Source organism: Triturus cristatus, chromosome 11, assembly GCF_964204655.1.
Source record: "Triturus cristatus chromosome 11, aTriCri1.1, whole genome shotgun sequence".
Lineage (NCBI taxonomy): Eukaryota > Metazoa > Chordata > Amphibia > Caudata > Salamandridae > Triturus > Triturus cristatus.
In genome coordinates, this window is record NC_140594.1 from 1,042,804,873 (window position 1) to 1,042,828,772 (window position 23,900).

At 46.1% G+C, this 23,900-nt stretch overlaps 1 long non-coding RNA gene across 3 annotated transcripts; it reads left to right on the forward strand.

The window, feature by feature from the left end:
• The first annotated feature begins 21,572 nt into the window (after positions 1–21,572).
• LOC146785905 (uncharacterized) lies at positions 21,573–23,161 on the forward strand. Of its 3 annotated transcripts, none has more exons than XR_014970525.1 (5): positions 21,573–21,665; positions 21,855–21,979; positions 22,066–22,190; positions 22,322–22,523; positions 22,779–23,161. It is a non-coding gene; the product is annotated as an uncharacterized LOC146785905 (long non-coding RNA). The 3 variants fall into 3 exon arrangements; XR_014970524.1 differs by having other exon boundaries at positions 22,322–22,472; XR_014970523.1 differs by having other exon boundaries at positions 22,322–23,161.
• The last annotated feature ends 739 nt before the right edge of the window (positions 23,162–23,900 follow it).

Below are 23,900 nucleotides of genomic sequence, written 5' to 3' on the forward strand. Positions count from 1 at the left end.
AGTTTGGCGGTTTTTGGTGTGGGGATAGCTGAGGGCTGGTTTTCCAAATTCCAGCCGGTGTTCATGCACCAAACTTCGCTGATTACAAGTTTTTTCCCCAGGATGAACAATAACCATAAATGCCTCGAAATACCGGGGGCCATATTTACTAAGGGCTTGCCTTGCCCCTAGGTCACGCAAGGCGACGCAAGCTTTTAACTGGGATTTAGTAAGCCACGCTAAGCCACCTTGCGTGGCTCTGCGTGATTTAGTAAATCCAAAGGGGCAGATTTACAACTTCTGGCGCATCCCTGCAAATCAGCAGGGATGCGCCCAGAAAGATGTGTCACGCAAAACTACCCGCGTGCCACCATGGATTCGCCGCATTTATAATGCGGCGCGGCACACGGATAGGCAGATTCGTGATGTATCTGCCGGAATAAGGTTGGCGCAGTGCGAGAGTCGTGTCGCGGGCGCGATGCAACTCCAGCACTGTTCCAACCCGGCCTATCTACAACCTGCTGCGTCACGCCTTACGTCTGCTTCAAGCAGGTGCAAGGTTTTGACGCAGCGGCGTCCGAAAAGTGACTGAGGAAAATCTTGTAGATTTCACTGCGTCACTTTTCCGAGGCTTTCCTCCGACGGAACGCCCACACTGCGATGGAACGCCCACATGAAACCTGACGCACGTTTCATGTGGCGCAGTGCTTTACAACGTGACGCATCTGCCTAGATGCGTCACATTGTAAATAAGTCACAACGTGGTGCATGGTTTACACCGTCGCTGCGTCACACCGACGCACCGGCGGCGTAAAAGTGTTGCAAGGGGCTTGTAAATCTGCCCCAAAGTAACACAAGGCAGCGCATATTTCTGCCTTGCGCTACCGTGCATGGGTGAAGTGCGGGTGTTCCCACGCATCTACCCAGGGATTTTGGTGCATTCCAAGATGTACATAGAGTTGTAAACCAAGAAATGAAATGCGTCAAAATGGTACGCCTCACAGACCCAGGAGTAACAAGGAGAAACATCTTTATTTCTCCGTCTTACTTCCTTTTTCTGTATGTGATGCATTTTGCATCACACACAGATAAAGGAAAATACCTTTAAGGATTATTTTTGTGCAGGAAGGTGTTCCTTCCTGCACAAAACCAATCCTGCTCTTAACGCACGCACCCTTGCACTGTAGTGTAAGGGGGCCTGCGTTGGCGCTAGGAAGCATACAGGGGCAGATTTACGAGTTCTGGCGCATCCCTGCAAATCAGCAGGGAAGCACCAGAAAAGATGCGACACGCAATTCCCTCCCTGCGCCACCACGAATGCATCACATTTACAATGCGGCGCACCGTGGCACAAGGATAGGGCGATGCGTGTCGCATCCTGTGGCGTAAGGGTGGCGCATTGCTGGGGTCGTGATGCAAGCGCGACGCAGCTCCAGCAATGCTCTGGGTCGCCCTATGCCTAACATGCTGCGCCACTCCTTACGCCTGCTTCAAGCAGGCGCAGGGTTTTGACGTAGCATGGACGTTAAAGTGACTCAGTGAAATTTTGTAGATTTCACTGCGTCACTTTTACGGGGCTTTCCTGCGACAAAACGCCCACCCTGCGCCGGAACGCCCACATGAAACCTAACGCAGGTTTCATGTGGCGCAGGGCTTTACAATGTGACGCATCTCCCTAGATGTGCCACGTTGTAAATAAGGCACAACGTGGCACATGGTTTACGCCGCCGCTGCGTCACACAAGTGACGCAACGGTGGCGTAAATGTGGCGCATGGGGCTTGTAAATCTGCCCCACAGTGCGCAGGCTCAAGCAGGAAGTACAACTATGCTAATTCTTTATAGATATGGCGTATTTCTGATGTCTCCATCTCACGCAGCGCAGTGCAGCAATGCTGCATAACTTTTTAGTAAATCTGTGCACAGTTCTTTTCAGTGTTGTTTTCTTTGATTCCTGGAGAGAAAAAAACACAGACATTTTCTGTGTGCTCTGGGCAGGCTGAAAGTATCAGGAAAAGGGTCGGTGGCAGTTGTGAGGCCTCGCTGGGGGTGTCGGTGATCCGAGCAGGATTGACTATACTCCGAGGAGCACTGTCTCTTCCACCCCTATTGCTGCAGGGCTGGCTGCACTGATTCCTGCAACATGGGAAATGGCCTGGTGTCTGTGGGCTCAGAACGATCAGATCTGCAAATTAATGAACTGATAATTCCAGGGTCATAGACACTTGGAATTTCAGATGATGAAATTTCACCTGGTGGTATCAATCCTGTTGAAAATCCACCACTCCACTTCTGCATTTTAAAAGTTTAGAACATGTATTTGTTTCATTCCCTGCATAAATATTGCCAATTTTTCCTTAACGGCTCCATACATGAGAGTAAATTGATATCCTGTCACATTATTTCACCCCTTGACGAGTTCAGCCTGAAAAGTCCTGTCGCATGTGCCCCGTTTTTAGGTATCGCTGAGCCAGCACATGCGCTGCTCTGCGAGACATTTAGTATTGGGGTTTTCAAAGTGCTGTCACAAGCTTTTGGTGGCCTCGCTCTTGCGTTCACACGAGCGTGTACACGCGCAGCTGCCATCTGCCTCCCTTCCAGCGCGATCACTTTCACTTTTTTGTGCTGCTGCGCATCACTAGCGTGTTTTTTTTTTGCATTACTACAAGCTTCCCGCGTCACGCGGCCAATGCTTGTCACATTAGTTGCTTTCTCTATAACCAGCCATGTGCTTTTCTTTACTTTTGCACAGCCCGGCACTCCACTCATGCACATGCTATGCCCTGGTGAGCACAGCACACTGTGCTTTATCAGCAAAACATATAGCACTCACGTACGCCCGCTTCGGTTATGGCAGCTGCTTCTTGTTGTATTTCCAGCGTGCCTTGCACTCTTTCACTTTAATAACGGCTGCCCCCATATAGCACTCGCGGGACACTGGCTTCGGCAATGGCGGACGCTTCTTGTTTTTCTAATGGAACAGCGAGTGGTGTGGTTGGTTAGGCTAGAGGTGCATTGCCAGAACTCTGTGTGGCTCTGCTCCTGAAATAGCAGTGGTTGCTGCAGGTAGACCTGAGGTGCACGACATGGCAGCACCCGCACTGCGTGACTTCTTGCTGTCTAATGAACACACCTTTAAATTCATGTCGCAAACTCAATCCTTCACGCGCAAACACTCGTCTGAAGAGGCGCGCAGAGCACGATGGTAGCATACCGGGGTTGCTGCTGGTCCTGTTTTACCTGGCTTCAGGTAAGGACAGTGCTCATCACTGAGCTAGCCTTAGCCCACTTCCGACACCCCCAGTCCATGTCCCTGGAGTAGCTGGTGGCACACATCACTGCAGTCTCCCCCCACACCTTACCCCTTCCATCATCAAACCTTTGGACAAGCCCGAGCCCCACATCCCTAAGCACCATAGCTTACTCTGAGAAGAGAGTGTCGGAAGCCAGTGCTCTCTGGTATAACTACACAACATCCTTGTGTTTCCACCCCAATAACACCCCTGCTGACCTGACACCACTGGTGATTTCATTGAACAAGCTCTGTGTTACACTCAGTGCCTGAACGGGGCGGGATGAGCCACTTTCCATTGCGCACAACTGTGTTCTAAACATAACTTTGCATCTATACAAACTCTCTAAGAAGTACATTAATGTACATGGGATGTGCTTTGGACCAGTGCAAGGAATTTTTGGAATTCCGGACAAAAAATAATTATGAGATTACAGGCAACTTGTCTGTTTGTAATTTAGCACCACCTATTTGTGGCACCTTATCCCTCCTTATGGAAGTGCAGCCGTTATTCCACTTGGTTAAGCACACCGCTGTAGAGTAGTGCCTCTCAACAATCTGACATGGGGCAACAGCAAGTCACGGACCGCATTGCACATGTATGCATTGCTAGGAAGTCAGCAAGCAAGTGGGGATACAGTTGCATTGTAGTCAGAGCTGCTGAATTTCTACGGCCGTTGTATTTTCCACATAATTATGAATTTCGTAGCATTTGTCACACAATCCATCATCTGCTTCATAATCGGCAGGATTCGTTTCTAGCTCAAACGGAACAAAAGTTACTAAAATCTCAGCAACATGTGTTGCTGCGCAGTGTAAGGTCCTTCACAAAGGTTGACTGATTATCTTCCTTTTTTGTTCTACTGCTAATGAAGTGAAACCGTTGGCTAGATATTCATTACGTGTAAACATGTAATGCAATAGGTCTCGCATTTGCGAGAGTTTGAGCTATTGGCATTGTTAATGACAAACCTTTTATCTATGTGTTGGTTTTGAAAACAGATAAATAAAAGGCATTGTCATTTACAATGCAAATAGCTTAAAAATTCGCAAATGCGAGACCTATTGCATTGCAAATGCTTGTTGTTGTTATCAGTCAGCAGCGGCCCATGCGGGGTAAGAGCAGTGTGGCGGTGGGGCCGGGTTGGGGGGGATTCAACAGATGACCACGAGGAAAAATTAAATAAATAATACATTTTCCCTCGTCATCATCTGTCAAACTCCCCGCCCACCTGGCACCACCGCTCTTACCTGCACAGGCCGCTGCTGCTCCTGTTACTTAGTTATTAACACAACTGGGTGAAGTAGACGTATTCACTCAACCATTCTGTCGCGGGCGAACATGGGCGGTCGCTTTCTCAGCGCCATGAAGGTGAAGGTAATTCAGTACTGGTGGGATGAGATACACTTCTAGCAGCGGTGTTTACTGTGTTCTCAATCTCAGGACCATATTTTGGTAGGTTGGTGGCATCCTTCTGAGAGTTTCCATTAATCCTACACCCTGTAAGTATCTCTGAGATATATGGGAGTCTCAGTGAGCTCCATTAAGTTGGTTCCACCACTGTATGCCCTCCTTATAGACTTAATGTGGGTTCACTTTGGTTATCTGCATGACAGCAGCATTCACCCTGTTTGTGTTGGTGTTTCTAGAGTCAATGGGTCTTTATTGAACTGCACTGTGATGGTGACATTATCCTGACAGGCATGAACTTGTGACGTTGCAATGCACTCTTCAGTGTGAAGTTGCTGTGTGGCTGGAATTCTTGGCAGTTGACGTGTGCCTGAGGAAGAAGGTCACACAGGTCAATGTAGCCCTGTCAAGAATGCTTTGTTATCGGGGAAATATATGCGAGCCCTTAGAAGTAAGCGAATGATGGGCCCAAAGGAACGGACGCAAGATGCTATACACTCTGGTTACCCATAGACGGACACTAGCACAGAACGTTATTCACTATTATAATCATGTCAGCGAACCATTATACTGTATACTAAATTACTGTATATACGTCACCGGATTGATTCTCATTGTACTCAATGCCTATGCTTTTCAAAATGCCAATAAAATGTTGTATAAACATTTTTTAAAAAAAGAATGCTTTGAAACCGTGGGACATTGAGGAGGCCATGTTAGAATTTGTTTAAGGGTTTTCAAGGGCTCTCCTCACCTGACCAATGAGGGGACACAGGTTTCTATGGCAATGGTATGAACTGTTCAACCGTGGAAGGTAAAGGACCCTCCAATTAAAGAACCATCCAGTGAAAATGAGAAAAATCTTGCTCTCTTACCCAGTATGACAGCATCAATAATCACCAGAAATGAAGATACAAAACCTATTGTCATTTACAAGATGGGCCCTCTAACGAACTAGATACGAACCAGCAGGATGACTCTGGCTACAAATGAAGCTATGATGCTTTCGGACAGTAGGACGCAAGACAGAATGAATGACAGAGTGAATAGAATGTGTATGGTCCAAGAGACATATGCAAAACCTGTTCATGTTTCAAGTGTGACCCAGGTGATGGCATCCAGAGTCCTGGTGTAAAAGGTTGAACCCTTCCAATATGAAGAGGCCCTTTAGATTGAAGGGCACTCAGGATAAGGTCTCTGTTATGCCATAGCCAGAAGCAGGCGTATTCATTCTAGTAATGGTGGGTGCGCTGAAGAGCAAATTACAATGAATTAATTGAATTATAGACTCCTAGAACATCACTATATTGGTATCCATTTTGTTATAAAGAAATTACATTTGCTCCAAAAGATCAAATTTGTTATGTGTCCAATATTAATTTTTCTGATTTCCAAAGACACTTTCAGTAAGATTACAAACACATTTCCATTAGTATGACACTACAGTAGACTGCCCTGTGGTTCCAAATATTATTCTTCAATTGCTGTGATTTAACAGTATTAGCATGAATTAATTATTGGGCTATAAGTTTCATTAAGGTTTTAAAATGTATCTTAAAGTCAGACTTAGAAGTCATTAAGTGTGCATCACTCATTAAATAAATACTGGCAAAGCCAAAAGGTCTCGTCTTGGCAAGCTGGTGCCATTCTTTATTTTTTTTTTATTGCCAGCAAATGCCACAAAAATAAAAGAAACCATGTCTCCTAAATGGGGCCTTCGTATTACTGCAAAACAATTTTTTTTTATAACGCTGATAGTATGTGGGCTTCCTAGCTGCATAGTAGGCATACTTAAATGCATACATTAAGGCATACATTTAAAATAGACATACATTGGGCCCTGTATTGTAGAAAACTCATCAGTATCTGGAAACAGACAACAAAGGCTGACTTTAGAAAGATGCTAAAAGTATACCACTGGCCAACCTTAGGACCAACACGCTTGCATTAAAAGCCTTAAATTAAAAAAAAATACTGCATATATTTTTTATAGAACAGTATCAGTGTTTCCCAGCAGGCATATATACTTAGAAAAGACATAGAAACTATTTTTAGTTTTCATGCACAGCACAAGAAAATATTATGCTAATTGTTACAACAAAGAGATACGCTAGCTTTGAATTACTGTTTCATGAAGACTTAGGGCTGATTTAGATCTTGGCGGATGGGTTATTCCATCACAACGGTGACGGATATCCCATCAGGGGTAACCAGCGTTTTCGTGGGAACTCTGCACATGGGTTAGTAGCATCCTTGTGACTGGTGTGATGTCCCCAGTGAATAATCATCATGCTAGTATAGCCACCTGGAGTTTGGCAGTCAAAGAACTTTATTTCCTCCTCTGCTATAAATAACATACATTATGTAACATGAAATATGTTCTACCTTAATATTAAAATTATAAATGAATGTATATTGATTCCACAATATTGACTGCCAATGTATCGTCAAGGTTAGTAGATATAGATATGAAGAGTGACTCGTTACTTCCCTATGTGTGCTTACCATGACTATATGTTGGCAGCCAATATTGTGGAGTCAATGGATAAACAAGTCAATGTTCTTTTCCTTGATATTGTGACAAACAACCAAAAACCATATGCAGTAAAGGAATATTCAGTGCAAGATGTGGGTGGATTTTATGCAGAAGAAAGAATGAAAGAAGCCAAAATGGCATTAACTGAGTGCTGTCCTTGCAAGTGTTTTCCCTAGAAGTGGATAACCAGCATAAGCTATAATTAGAAGTACATGTTAACTCTGGCTTGATGACGGTGCTTTGGTGTCTGTAGGATTTATCATGGTGCTATAGTTGTAAAGTGTTTTAGAGAGACACTAAGTCACAATTTGGGCTCTTATACACCTACAACAACTTCAGGACTGGGCCATCTTGAGCACTCCTAGGATAAGACCAGGCCATCTTTAGGTCAAAGCCTACCAGATAGCACAGCTGTCTGGTTTGCTGAAACATCTTGGGGACATTCAGAAAGCTTCCTTGGGAATGCATTATGCCCATGGCTTTGTGGTTTGTAACTCACATTTCCTTGCTTTCTATTTGCTAGCTTTATTTGTTTTAGGCTGTCCAGATTCATTTCCTCCCTTCTCTTGCCCAAACCTTGTTTACTGTATCCTTCTGAGATCCCACTTTCTATCAACAGGCCTTTAAATATTGTTCTTATCTTGTCACATTTTCTGTGCATTGAAACACAAAGGTCTAATGTCATGCTCCATTTTATGTGGGAGCTTGGTGTTTACTTTTCTTTCTGTAACTTCAGTGAGAGGGTTTATAAGAAAGCAAGAGGGATGCAGATTGCTCTCCCCTTGGAGCCCACTCGTGCCCCTCCTATGCTCCAGTTTACAAGGCTGTAATATAACCCATGAAACAGGCCTGCAAGGAGGATGCGCATGGCTATTCTGTGCTATGCTAAACAAATATTCATATTGACGTTCTATCAAAACACTGTTGGCTTTTGCTTAATGTGACCCTCCAGTGATTGCCTAATGATCTTTCTGTTTACAGTCAGCAAGTCTCAGTACCAAACCATTTTAATAATAACATGCATTGGCACGCCAAAAGCTGTCGCCTACACAACTACACTTCAGGCTTGAGTACGAGTCTGGCGGTTCATGGACCACCAGATCTGCAGAGGGGCGGCGGTCTCCCGACCGCCCTATTACAATCAGGGCGGTCGGATCGCCATTGCCCCACCACAGCCACCAGGGAACCGCCGTTCCCTGGCAGTGGTGCAGCTGTGTAGAGGCAGTAATATGCTGGGCAGGACCGTCGCAATCCCGTCAAGCATATTACAAGTTTCCTCTCCACCACGGATTTCATGGCAGTTCCACTGCCATGAAAACCAACTGCCATGAAATCCATGATGGAGAGGAATCTTCCTGGTGCCTCAGGCCAATATGGATAAACACAGGGGGGTACAATATGTGCCCTCTTGTTTGCATGCTCACCAGTTACTGCACGGCATGGACTTTACAGTTGCACCGCCAAACTCGTAATTAGGGCCTTAATGAGCAATAGGCTCAGTATGTGCAACACATGCAGTAGCACCATGCCATAAAAACCTAGACAACACAGATTACTACCTTCCTGAAAATTACAAACAGGAGCCCAGAAACCCACTATGCTTTTTACACTACAATCTTAAACATCCTGCTTATGTCCACGTCTGGTGGCTTAGTGAACTAATGCGCCCACTGTACGCAAGGCACCATGCCGGAATGCCTAAAAAGTGGACAAGTCACACCTATACTAAAAAAGCCAGACGTGAACCTCTCTGATCCCAACAATTTTCGCCCCATTTCAAGCATCCCAACCTTAGCCAAGCTCCTGGAAAAATGTGTTCATCAACAACTCTGCAATCACATTGACCAGCACCAACTCCTCGACCACTGTCAATCTGGTTTCAGACCAGGTCACAGTACTGAAACAGCCATGATCCACATTGTCCACGATGCTTTACGCTTTCTCGATCATCACCGTCTTTTAATCCTTCTTGACCTATCATTAGCGTTTGACCATGTCACACATGAAACCCTCCTGAACCTCTTAGAACTTAGGATGCGTCTCTCTGGTACTGTCGTAAAATGGTTCTGCTCATTCCTACAAAACAGATCTCAACGAGTCCTAATCAATCATGAGTTATCTGATCAGACACCGGTCACTATCAGTGTTCCCCAAGGTTCTTCACTTTCGCCCACCCTGTTTAATCTTTACATGGAACCCCTGACTGAAATCCTCAAACACTCCAACATCTCCTACCATATGTACGCTGATGATACGCAATTGTACATGAAGATTACCTCTCCTAACAACATCAGCACTCTCAATAACATCTTGAACAAAACTCAACACTGGTTAACACTTAACCACCTCAAACTTAACGCCTTCAACACTGAATTCCTATTAATCTCGCCTCCCAACACCACCTCTAACATCAAAGACTGGCTCCCACTACTCACCGCCTTGAACTGTACCCCACATATTGTTGATTCAGCAAAATCCCTAGGAATAACAGTCTATATGATGAATCACATCAGCTCTACAACCAGAGCGGCCAATTTCCATCTGCACATCTTAAGAAAACAAAAGCCTTTCCTGCCCAATGCAGATCTCAAGATGGCGGTTCCGGCTCTTGTGATCTCCAAACTTGACTATGGGAATGCTAGCCTTGTTGGCCTACCAAAAATAAAACTAGCACCGTTGAGGGCGACCCTCCATGCTGCTGCACGGCTCATCACAGGCGTAAAGAAAAATGATCACATCACCCCAGACCTCCACTCTCTGAACTGGCTACCTTATGCATCTAGAATCCACCTAATAATAGCAAGCACTACATACAAAGCCATCCGATACCTGGCTCAGAAACTGGTGCTATCCGGAAGGAATAGAGCTTCGCGTAGTACATGCTCCATAGTGCTGAAACCTTCAAAATTTCACAAAAAGAAAACCTATAAGAGATCTTTCTCTGGAATTGCCCCAAAAATGTGGAACTCTCTTCCCCCGGAGATCAGGATCATCCCTTCATTCGTACTTTACAAAAACTAAGTAAAAATGAGACTACTGAATAACGTCCTTCCTATCTGAGGCGACTACCCATGCCAATTTGATTTCTTTGCTGATGTTTTCACTATGTCTCTATGTATAATCTTTTCATGCTGTATTTTCTATATTTTGCTCCTTGTATTTTTAATGCTATTTATTAGGTTGTACAGAGCTCTGACACCAACATTTTGGTCATGTTCGTGCTTTATGAAACTTTATAAATAAATAGGGGTCTGTGTTCGACCTCATGGTCACAGGCTCAAATCCTGGTGGGTCAACTCAGCCTTTCATCCTTGTGAAGTTGATAAAATGGGTACTATTGGGTGACAATAAACATCTGTTATTCAGCGCCAAGATACTCTTTGTGGTGAACGTGCGCTTTGCAATTACATGTTATGTCACAACATTTTCATACTTTTTGGTTGATACGTGTGTTGTCAACAATGAAATAGGTTAACACGTTCCCCTGAAAACAATAGCCTATCACCAGGGACGGGCTTAGTACTGCTGGCATCTGGAGTGACACTCTACGCCACTTCACTCTATGCCTCTCTACTCTACACTGCACCTACACTGCACCACTCTACTCTATTCCAGTACACTCTACCCCCACTCTGCTATGCACCACTGCGCTGTACACCAGTCCAGTCTTGAGCAATCTACTCTACTCTACACCACTCCAATCTACGCCACTCCACTCTATGCCACTCTACTTTGCAACACTGCACTCAATGCCACTGAACTCAATGCCACTCTACCCTGCACCACTGCACTCTAGGCTTCTGCACGCTAAGCCACTGCAAGCTACGCCACTCTACACCATTGTGCACCACTGCTCTATGCGACTACACTCTATCCTGCACCACTCTACTCTACCCTGCACCACTTCACTCAACGTCACTTCACTCAACTCTGAAACATTCTACTCTACTCTGCGGTACTCAACTTTAGGCCACTGCACTGTACACCACTCTACTCTACTCTGCACCACTTTATGCCACTACGCTCTATGCCACTACTCTATCCTACTGCACTCTACCCTGCACCACTTCACTCTATGACACTTCATTCTATTCTGAAACAATCTACTCTATGCCATTGCACTCTATGCCATTGTACTCTGCCACACTACTCCACTCTGTGGCACTCCACTGTGAGGAATCGCGGACCCTGGCGCCTGCCTAGCATCTAAAACTACGAATCCCAGCAGCACTAGCACCAGGAAGTAGGCGTCTATATAAAGGACGTCACGCACGGCAGAAGGCGTGCGTTATTTTGAATCCGAATCTGCATCCCCCGTCTCTCGGAGCTTGGCGTCCAGGCGGGAGGTGCCTTCCGAGGAAAGAGGCGAGAGACGCGACGACCTTGTTCCAGCCCCCGTCGTTCGGAGCTAGGCGTCCCGGCGAGAGTTGGAGGAGGAGTCTGAGCGAAGCCGGAGGTAGCAGGTGAGCGCGGTGGGTCGAGCTCGGCTGAGCTCACATTCCCTCCGCCCCCCACCATTTCGTTACCGCGGCACTCCCGCGTTTCTGACCTTTCTAGCCAGACAGCGGCTTGGCTTAGTCGTGCTGTCAAGTTTGGATAGCATCCAGACCTACGAGCTCGGAGGAGCTCATTTGAGTTGTGGCAGCGCTCAAGGAGGCGCAACTGTATCTTAAGCTCGGAGGAGCTTTACCTTAAGTACTAGCGAGACATTGGGACTTACGTGGGTATTGAAGGCTAGGTTTGATGAGTAAATCCCTAGCGTGTTGATATTCCCTGAGTGAAGGAGCGCTACAACGCCGGACTTCTTGGCGTCGGTGCTTTCACCGTGGAAGCCGATATTTCCTATAAACCGCTAGCAGAGTGTGCTTTAGTTTGAGACAGGTTTAGGGTGTCAAAAAGCACTGTGGTGGTTATGGCCTGGTTAGGCTGAGTTCTTGGTTGTTTATGTTTGAAGGTGTGGGACATAGTAAACACCTCTCGTTAGTGAGACCTACTGAGAGTAGACTGTATTGTGTTTGGTTTGTATACATTTGCTTTTGTCATTTCAGAACCCTTTCCCTGCTGACCCTTCCCCTTTCCTTCCCTCGCCTGATCGCCTCTGGGCTCCGTGACCTTTTGGTTGGAGTCCGGGGATATCGGGAGGTGGACATATTTAACATCAACCGGACCCTGAGGAGCTCCAGCCTGACAGAATAACGCACCCAAGTTAGGTGCTCCTCCCGGTCCGGGGTGGGTGTTGGATATGACGTCCTTAGAAGACGTAGTGCAGGCTTTGGCCTTAGTTCAGCAGGAACTGATAGCTTCACGATTAGAAGCCACAGCGCTGCGAGACAGGGTGGATAGGTTGTCCCGTAACCCTTTTGACATAGCGTCCTCTGGTGGACAACAAGTACATGTGACGGTACCCCCACCTATCCCTTTGGCTAGTCCTGAGAGATATGCGGGAGACCCGCAGAAGATCCAGATCTTCCTGACTCAAATAATGATGCATTTTTCATGCAAACCATCGTCCTTTCCCTCCAATCACTCTAGAGTGGCTTTCGCTATCTCTTATCTAGTGGGTGACGCGGCGTCATGGGCGGTCCCTCTGGTTCGGAATAACGATGCCATCCTATCAGACTGGGAAGCCTTCAGAGCCGCGTTAGAAGGAGTGTTCGATAGAAGAACCACAACGTTTAGTACCGACAAAGAGTTGCTATCCTTGAGACAAGGAAAGAGTGACTTGGTGACCTACCTCACGTCCTTCACCCGGCTAGTAGCCGAGGCCTCCTGGCCGGAGGAAAAAAGAATGTCCTTGTTCTATCAAGGACTCAGTGAAGACCTAAAAGATGTGGTGGCACAGATAGATCCGCAGCCGACTACCTGCGCTGCACTAATGACTTTGGTCTTGAGATTGGACGGCCGCATGGCCGAAAGAGGAGTAGACAGATACAAGGGTAGTGGGGCTACGGGGGGATACCACCGGAAAGAGCAGAACACGGTTCCCATAGCTCATGAACCTATGGAGGTTGGGGCCGTTAGACCCGCCCTATCTCGGTCTGAACGAGAGAATCGCCGCGCCTTGGGGCTCTGTATGTATTGTGGGAAAAAAGGGCATTTCGTACGGGAATGCCCTTCTAAGCCCAAGAACCCTGCAATGCCGTATAGAGGCAAGAAGGCCGCAGTATCGGCCATGGCGACGGACACAAGTAACCCTGAGTTGCGCGCCCCAACACGACCGGAGGATACGGTCTGGCAGATACCTTCCCTCACTCATACCAAGTCTACAGACACCGCAGCACATATTGTCTTACAGGCTAGATTGGAAATAGGGGTCCAGGAGCATCAGGTACGAGCCATGTTGGACTCGGGAGCAACAGGCAACTTCATAGACAGCGGATTGGTAAGCTCGCTGTCCATAGACGTAGTGCCTCGGGAATCCCCAGAGGAAGTATTAGCGGTGGATGGTGAACCGTTGAAATCAGGACGAATCACTCTCCACACCAAGATTCTAAAGATGACCTTATTAGAAGGTGACAGACAGCATCAGGAGGAGATCGAATTCAACATTATAGCTGCTCCACAATATGACCTAATCCTGGGGATGCCTTGGTTTGTACTACATAATCCAACAGTAAATTGGCAGGAGCGTACAGTACTGTTCTTGTCGGAGGGTTGTGCAGAACAGTGTATGCAGGTCCCTCGCGCACGTGCCCTTGCCCTAGCAGTTCCCTTCTGTCTGGCTACTGCAGCAGAAAAAGACGTAGAATTACCAGAGGCGTTGGCAGATTACGCTGAGGTATTCAATAAACAACAGGCTGAGGGGCTTCCCCCGCATAGGCCTTTTGATTGTAGAATTGATTTGGTGGACGAGGCGGTGGTCCCATCATGTAGGGTGTATGCTTTGTCCGAGCCCGAAACCCGTCACTTACGAGACTATCTTGATCGGTACCTGGCATTGGGATTCATCAGACCTTCTCGCTCCCCTGCGGCGTCGCCCCTCTTTTTTATAGTTAAGGCCAATGGGGAATTGAGGGCCTGTTGTGATTATAGGATGTTGAACAAAAACACAGTCAGGAACCGTTACCCATTGCCACTAATCAGCGTCCTGTTGGATCAAGTGCGGGAAGCAGTGATCTATACCAGGTTGGACCTTCGTGGGGCGTACCATTTGGTGAGGGTCAAACGAGGGGACGAGTGGAAAACCGCTTTTAAAACCAGGTTTGGCCTATATGAGTACTTGGTAATGCCGTTCGGGCTCTGTAACGCCCCGGCGGCTTTCCAGTTCTTTCTAAATGAGGTGCTGCGCGAGTACATGGACATCTTTGTAGTGGTATACATAGATGATATTTTAATCTACTCGGCGGCAGGGGAAGATCACACGCGGCAGGTCAGGCTGGTGTTGGAGAAGTTAAGAGCTAATCAGTTATACTGTAAACTCAGTAAATGTGAGTTTGGGGTAACCACAGTAGAGTTCTTGGGGGTAATCCTGAAGCCAGAAGGCTTGAGCATGTCCGACAGAAAGGTGCTGGCAATACGTGAGTGGCCCACTCCTAAGTCAGTGCGGGATGTACAATGCTTTTTGGGCTTCGCAAATTACTATCGCAGGTTCATCCAGGATTTCTCATACATCGCGGTACCCATAACTCGATTGCTACGGAAAGGAGTATCTTTCCTCTGGACAACGGAAGCAACAGCAGCTTTCGAACAATTGAAAACAACGTTTACCACAGCACCAATACTCCGACATCCACAGACCGACGTTCCGTTTATAGTGGAGGCGGATGCGTCAGAGGAGGCAATAGGGGCAGTGCTGTCTCAAAGAGACAAACTCACAGGACGGCTGCACCCCGTGGCCTATTTGTCAAAGAAATTAGACAAGGCAGAGGTGAATTACACCATTGCCGAAAAAGAGCTCCTGGCAATAAAGACTGCTTTTCAGGAATGGCGACACTACCTGTGGGGGGCTCAACATCCGGTAGTGGTGTATTCGGACCACCGCAATCTGCTGTATATGAAGACCGCGCGGCACTTAACCCCGCGCCAAATGAGATGGACCCTCTTTTTTGCGGAATTCGACTTCAGCATTACGTTCCGGCCTGGCATCGACAATAGGAAGGCCGACGCCTTATCTAGACAGGCGCTGAGGGACGGGGGCGGTACGCCGGCCCCCCTGGCGATCATCGATCCCGCCAAAGTGATCTGTATCGTGAGAGCGGACGAGTTCTTGGATGAGATACGAAGTAGTCGCTCTGTGGACGAGTGGAAAAGGTGGGGCGCCAAGGAGGGGGTACGCTCCATCCAAGAAGGGCTCCCCTTGTACAGGCAGCGGTTGTTCGTTCCCACCAAGGCTCTTAGAAAGAAGGCCTTTCTTTGGTGCCACGTCTCGCCTTTGGCGGGTCACCCAGGGATTCGCAAGACAACTGAGGCGTTGACCAGGCATTTCTGGTGGGAAAAGATGAACAAAGACGTCCGTCTATGGGTCAACGCTTGCGAGGTGTGTGCACGCCACAAGAGCGAGCGAGGAAAACGAAAAGGGAAGCTGCTCCCGTTACCCACGCCGCGGCAGCCGTGGAGGAATATAAGCCTGGATTTCATCACAGGATTACCCGCTGAGGATGGATATTCGGCCATCCTGGTGGTGGTGGACAGCCTGACCAAAATGGGGCATTTTATTCCGTGTCACAATCTCCCCACGGCGGGGCAGACGGCACAACTGTTGTTAACCCATGTGGTACGCCTGCACGGATTGCCGGCGGTCATTGTGTCGGATAGGGGCCCCCAATTCGTAGCCAGCTTCTGGAAAACATGGTGCAAGGCGTTACAGATTGAGTCAGCAACATCCACCAGCTTCCATCCTCAGTCCGATGGCCAAACTGAGCGTCTCAACCAAACGCTGAAACAATATCTGAGATGTTACGTGTCACAGTCACAAGACTCGTAGGTGTCTCTGCTGTGGATGGCCGAGCTGGCGTACAACGGAGCATGGCACAGTTCGATTGGGGTATCCCCGTTCAGGGCCAACTTCGGGTACGACGCGAAAACACTACCGGTGTCCTTGCCAGAGGGGGTTGGCAATCAACCTGCCGTTCAGTCCCGGTTGAGGCCCTTGCGTTCTCTTCACAGGAAAACGCAACGGGCGCTACAGGCTGCGAAGCACAACTATAAACGGTGGGAGGACCGTAGGAGAATCGATGGCCCATCGTATGCAGTGGGAGATAGAGTTTGGCTATCCACCAAGTATATACGGTTTAAGTGGCGTAGTGTCTTCCACCCTAGGTTCATTGGGCCTTACCGGATCGCAAAGAAAATTAATCCTGTGGCATACAAACTCCGGTTGCCGAGTTCCCTGCGGATCTACCCGGTTTTTCACTGCAGTTTGCTGAAACCAGCGGTGTCTGCCGCACGAAGGGTGCCTCCTCCGGTTTGGGTGGATGGTGGCTTGGAATATGAAGTCCGGAGCATCCGCGACGCTAAATATCGTGGTGGCAAGTTGTGGTTCCTGGTGTCCTGGAAGGGGTATTCCGCGGAAGAGGACTCGTGGTAACCTTCGGAAGCGGTTCATGCCCCGGCGGCGGTGAGGAGGTTCTACTTGAGGAATCCGAGGAAGCCAGGATCTAGGAGGCGCTAGGGGAGGGGACATACTGTGAGGAATCGCGGACCCTGGCGCCTGCCTAGCATCTAAAACTACGAATCCCAGCAGCACTAGCACCAGGAAGTAGGCGTCTATATAAAGGACGTCACGCACGGCAGAAGGCGTGCGTTATTTTGAATCCGAATCTGCATCCCCCGTCTCTCGGAGCTTGGCGTCCAGGCGGGAGGTGCCTTCCGAGGAAAGAGGCGAGAGACGCGACGACCTTGTTCCAGCCCCCGTCGTTCGGAGCTAGGCGTCCCGGCGAGAGTTGGAGGAGGAGTCTGAGCGAAGCCGGAGGTAGCAGGTGAGCGCGGTGGGTCGAGCTCGGCTGAGCTCACATTCCCTCCGCCCCCCACCATTTCGTTACCGCGGCACTCCCGCGTTTCTGACCTTTCTAGCCAGACAGCGGCTTGGCTTAGTCGTGCTGTCAAGTTTGGATAGCATCCAGACCTACGAGCTCGGAGGAGCTCATTTGAGTTGTGGCAGCGCTCAAGGAGGCGCAACTGTATCTTAAGCTCGGAGGAGCTTTACCTTAAGTACTAGCGAGACATTGGGACTTACGTGGGTATTGAAGGCTAGGTTTGATGAGTAAATCCCTAGCGTGTTGATATTCCCTGAGTGAAGGAGCGCTACAACGCCGGACTTCTTGGCGTCGGTGCTTTCACCGTGGAAGCCGATATTTCCTATAAACCGCTAGCAGAGTGTGCTTTAGTTTGAGACAGGTTTAGGGTGTCAAAAAGCACTGTGGTGGTTATGGCCTGGTTAGGCTGAGTTCTTGGTTGTTTATGTTTGAAGGTGTGGGACATAGTAAACACCTCTCGTTAGTGAGACCTACTGAGAGTAGACTGTATTGTGTTTGGTTTGTATACATTTGCTTTTGTCATTTCAGAACCCTTTCCCTGCTGACCCTTCCCCTTTCCTTCCCTCGCCTGATCGCCTCTGGGCTCCGTGACCTTTTGGTTGGAGTCCGGGGATATCGGGAGGTGGACATATTTAACATCAACCGGACCCTGAGGAGCTCCAGCCTGACATCCACACCCTTGCACTCAACACCACTTTACTCAAAACCAATGCACTCTACGCCACTGTACTCTATGCCCACTACTGCACTCTATGCCACTAAACTCTACTCTCCAACACTGTACGTCATTGCACTCAAAGCCACTCTATTGTCCTTTGCACCACTGTACTCTACACCACTGTACTCTGCACCACTCTACTCTGTACCACTCTACTCCACGCCACTCTACTCCACGCTACTGCACACTATGCCACTCTGCTATGCAAGACTATACTCTGGCCACTGAACTCAACGCCACTCTACCCTGCACCACTGCACTCTAGGCCTCTGCACACTAAGCCACTGCAAGCTATGCCACTCTACAGCATTGTGCTCTTTGCCACTGCGCTCTACGCCACTCTGTTATGCTCTGCACCACTGTGCTCAATGCCACTCTTCTCTACGCCAGTCTACTCTGCGCCACTCTACTCTACAACGCTCTACTTTCCAAGAATGCACTCTCCGCCACTCAACTCAACACAGTCTACTCTGCACCTCTGCACCACTGCACTCTACGCAACCGCATGCTATGCCACTCTACACCATTGCACTCTACATCACTGTACTGTATGCCACTCTAAACCATTGTGCTATATGTCACTGCACTCTATGCCACTTTACACCATTGTACTCTACGTCACTGCTGTCTGCACCACTCTACTATGCACCACTTTACTCTATGTCACTCCACTCGACTCTGACCCACTCAACTCTATGCCACTCTATTGCACTCTTCCCCACTACACTCTGCATCACTCCATGCCACTCTAATCTATTCTGCACCACTGCACTCTTTATCACTCTACTCTACAGCACTGTATTCTATGCCACTCTACTCCACACAACTTCACTCTACCATACACCACTCCACTCTACCCTGAACCACACCACTCTACACCACTTCACTCTACTCTGCACCACTCTACTCTATAGGCTGCATAGACGGAAATGGCCTGACGGTGAACGAGAGAGGCAAGAAGGTTGCAAACGAGGACATTCACAACAAAAGGAGAAAAATAATTCGGAATGTCACCCGCGAGCAACACAAACCAAAAGGGAGACACGGCTTCATAAGAAACAGCACTTTGGACTACAAAGGAAACGCCGTCTCTGAGCAAACACATAGTCCAGAGTTCCTGCAGCACCATCACCATTCACAGAAGAAGTCTTAGGCGACCCACGTGATTTGGAACCCCATCTCAGAATGGAGAAGGAGCTACAGGAGTGAATCTAAACACAAATGACATCTTAGGCGTCTCCCAGGATTTCTGATAATGAGGAAACAAGAAATAGAGAAAACCTTACGAATTTATGTCTTGAAAAAGATGGGAGTATTTTGACAAAACCATCGAAACGCGTCGACGCTATTTGGATGACATAATCTCTGAGGGAACATGGTCTTGGTATTTTACAAATAGAAGTTTAACCAGACCATACTTTCACTGATTTAGATGATATGTTTTTTTTAAAAAGACTAATTTAGGAGTCTGGAATTGTGTTTTCTCTTGTATATGTGTTTGTCCTTTATGTTTATATAATGATACAATATATGTTGATTTTATGGAATATATGGAATGTGTTGATGTATTTTCTTGGATTATTTCTATGGTCTTTTTATGTGATATTATTAAAGAAATATTTTGTACTATTTAAGTTGATGTGTTTGATGTTTTAAAAAAATTGTTTGTGATATTTCATTCTATGAATGTTATACTGGCTTTGAATGTGGTCATAGTGTATATGTTTTGTAGGTGCATTCCAAAGGGAATTTGCTTATAACTTGTTAAGAGTACCTCATCCCTTTTGTCAGGAAAAGGGGTCTCTCTCTGTATAATACCCACTCTACTCTACGCCACTGCACTGTATCTTAATATACTCTGTACCACTGTACTTTACACCACTTCACTCTAGCCCACTCTACAACACTCCACTATACTACACTCTACACTACAATACCCCACTCAAACGTTCTACTCCATTAATCTCTATTCCACTCTACAACCCTCTACGCTATTCTACTCTGCTATACACCACTTGACTCTACAACACTCTGCTCCACTCTATGCCATTCCACTCTCCTACACTACTCCACTCTATTCCACTCCACTCTATGGCATTCTACTCTGCGCTTTGCCACTGCTCTACAACACTCTACTCCACTCTGCTCAACACTATCTATGCCACTACACTTTGCTCAACACCACTCCACGACACTCTACACCACTCAACTCTATTCTACTCAAAGCGCTTCCACTCTACAACACCCTACTCCCCCCCACAACACCACACCATTCCATGACACTCCACTTCACTCCACGCCACTTAATTCTACACCACTCTACGCCACTCAATAACACTACACTCTGCTTCACTTTACCACACGGCACTCCACGCCGCTCTCTTTTACTCCACTAACTATTAACCATGCTGAGCAGCCGCCACACTGGTGTGCAACATGGTTAAAACACATTGGCAAAGCCAATAGCTTTTGCATAGGCGAGACCTATTGTCCTCGCCAATGCTTGTTATTAATATTCTTATTGATTTTAAGAGTTTTTTAAACATATTGCCCGTCATGCATTGTTTTAATATTAAAACTTCTCTTTTAGTTGGACTTTAGTTTCAGTTGTCTCATCGCCCATGCTTTCTGGATGCATATGCATTACAGAGTTAAAGGAAAGGCAGGTGAAAGGGGGCTCATTTCACTGTGATGTGACTTGTGGTTTTCAGACCCAGCAGCCCGTCTGATTCAGGCATGTAGGTGGCAAACAGAATCTAAAATGAGAGCTGTGCATCACAGCTGGGATTTACACATCAGCGGGGTGGGGAGGGGGGTCATACACAGAAATCAGTCAACAGGATAATCAAACAGCAGGCGCGGCAATTTCCTGAGTATGATCGATGAAGCGATGGATGTGAATGCTGACAATGAAGCTTGCACAGGGAGAGTTCTAAAGGTTAAACACATTATGATGGGAATGCGGGCTGTGTGTTAAATACCCGAACACAATATTCATTGCTAATTTAGAAGTCGGCGCTGTTTCTCATTTCTTAAAAAGTGCCCCATCTTCTCAAGTATAGCTGTGATTGCACATTTGTTGTTGTTTTGAGAGAGATTAATATTTTGATTGGGCGTGCTGACTTTCATAGCAATAAACAGCATTTGGCAGTCTGCCAGCATGCGCATTCTTTTCAGCTAGTAATTCTTGCATGATTAAGTAAGATATGTTATTAATCAATAAATACAACAGACTCTTGGTCCTTCAAAGATAATGCACCATAACATTTAAATCACTTTCTTTTTGTAAAATGGTGTCTTGTTTTCCATTGTGCTCCTTCTCTTTTTCTTCCCAAGTTCATACCAGAAGCTTCCTCCCCGCCCTCCTTGCCAACCCACACATAAGAGCAGTTCCTGGTTTTAGAGTCACTTTTGCACTCTCGCCAGCACCATGCACAAATAAAGAAATGCATTTATAAATACAAATAGGGGCTTTAGATTAGCCCTCTTCATCCACTGGTTTGTCCAACAGTCATTCCCACCACCCGTTCCAAGATGGCGGCCGCAGCTTTACGTTTCGCAAGGCGGGAAACCCGATGCTTACGGATTCGTGTAATCATTTTCAGGTGCGACCTGCCCGTTTCTTTCCTCCCCCACGATCTCGATCTTTAGTACTTAAGCAGTGCTTCCATCTGTGATCCGCTAACCCAGCGGTGGGGAGACGGTGAGGCCCTTATCATAGAACCCAGCATTTGCGATTGAATTCTCTTCTTCTGAAGTAAGTTTTGTTGAGTACTCATCTGTATCCATGCCCTTGAATCTCGTGATTCTTTTTGTACGAGCTGCCCAGTTTTCCATTGTGTTAGCTTGTTATGCTGCGAAGTTAGACCTCACTTGCTTTCTAATTGAACTTTTGGTATTATTTCCTTTTATTCTTTTAAGGAGTATTGTCCTGTTTTCTCTACAGATTATATTGAATACAGACTGATTTTTGGTTTGAGTCCCAGCGAGATTGTTGTTGCGTGTGCCGCAAGAATTCTGACTTGGGGAGCTTACGTCGTTACCGTCACTAGGACCACACCAGCGTACTTTGTAAGTTCTATGTATCTGCTTCCATCATATTACCCTTTCCTGCATTAAGAGGCCAGTTTGATATTTAAATTTTCGTTACTCCACAGATTACATTGTATACAGACTGATTTTGGTTTAGAGTTACAGCGAGAGTGTTGTGGCGAGTACCGCAAGAATTCTGACTTTGGGAGCTTACGCCTTTACCGTCACTAGGACCTCACCAGCGTACCTTGTAAGTTCTATGTATCCGCTTAAATATAATTATTCATTTTTGAACTAAGAGGCAAGTTTGACTGAATTAACTCTTTCGTTTTGACTATCTGCCTAAGGCATCCAAGGCTCATTGATGCTTCTTCTCCCCAGTCTTTCTAGACATATTGTTGACTGAGGAATCAGATCTGGGACATCTAGCCTCCTCATCCTGTACTTGGGTGCATTCTGATTTCGGGAAGATTCTTCCCTGTTCCCCACCCCCTGGCCTTCTTGATCATGAGACTACTTTTGAAGATAACCAGTGTGTATCATGTTCTCCTAATTTATGTTCTTGTAGGGGGCACACTTTAAGGTGACGTTTTATTATTCATTATTTAATTATTATTATTTACACTTCTATTTTTTAAAAAAATTCTTTCACTTATGGTCTATGAGTCTTTAATTACTTTCTCACCTACTAGCTACTACTTCCTATTTTTCATATTTTTATTTTTATTTCTATCTTTTACTCTCTAACTCTCCTTGTATTCTAGCACCTCTGAAGTACTTTGTGCTTATTTTTTCTTGTATTTTACAATGGATAACCTAGCTATCTCTTTCTCCACAGATAATATTGACGAGGCATAAAAGCTAATTTATGTTAGTCATTTCTGATTTATTTGTTGGTTTATTGCATTATATTGTATTAAGTTTCTCCGCCTTTTGAAATGCCATCAATGCCCTGGGGAAGGAAGACTCAGAAACGCGCGTCGGCGTATTTGTGTGTTTTTTAGGTTTTTGTATTGTATCGTCTACATATTTGTATGTGTTTACCTCTTACATATATTGCACTGATTGTTATTGTTTAAATGTTTCTGTCCTTGTAACTGTATTGCTTCGTCTACTCTAGCCTGATGAATAGCTGGCTATGTGTGAATATTTATGAACAAAAAATGAAATGATTTATTAAAAAAAAAAGAAACTGATCTACAATTATATATTTTTATAATAAAAAACAAAAGAATATAATAATTTACTGTTTCTACTCTGTGGTTTTGAGGGGTTATCTTTCTAATAGGGGTTTGTTCTTTTTGTATTTTGAATTGTTTATTCCCTGCTACTGTACCCCGTTATTCTTTAGTACAGGGACCCTCTGATGTTCTTATTGTTCAGTTCCCGGCACGTTGCTGTGAGGGTTTAATTGCCTTAGATTCAGGTTGCTAGTTCATTCCTGGAGAGTTTCTATTTCCATTTTTCTGATTATTCTTATTTCTCATTTATTCTGTCTATCCTTCCTTGTTGTTGTTTTTTATTATCCTACTTTTTACTTTATTTATCATTTTTTTCATACTACTATACAGATGTGCATGAGTCACACCTATTCATTTTCTTATAACAACAGTTGTTAATATGGATAAAATCAAAACCTTTGGGTTTTCCGATGAGGACTTTGCCAGACTAATAGGTGATAGCGCATTACCAGGCGGTACGGCCCTTACCAATAAAGGTGAAAATGAAGAGTGGTTTAAACTACTCAATCTAAAAAAGAAAGCAAGACGAACGGAGTCCCATGCGGAATTCATGATAGAATATCTGAAAGCGGGAGTGATGCTGGAGCAGAGTTTTCAGTTTGAAAATTCAGTGGCTTTTGAAGCTCTGGCATGTCTATTCGTTGTACTAATTTATTAATAATTAATAATTAATTATTTGTCTTGTGCAAGTGCGTTTATATTAATCAATCCGTTTGTTT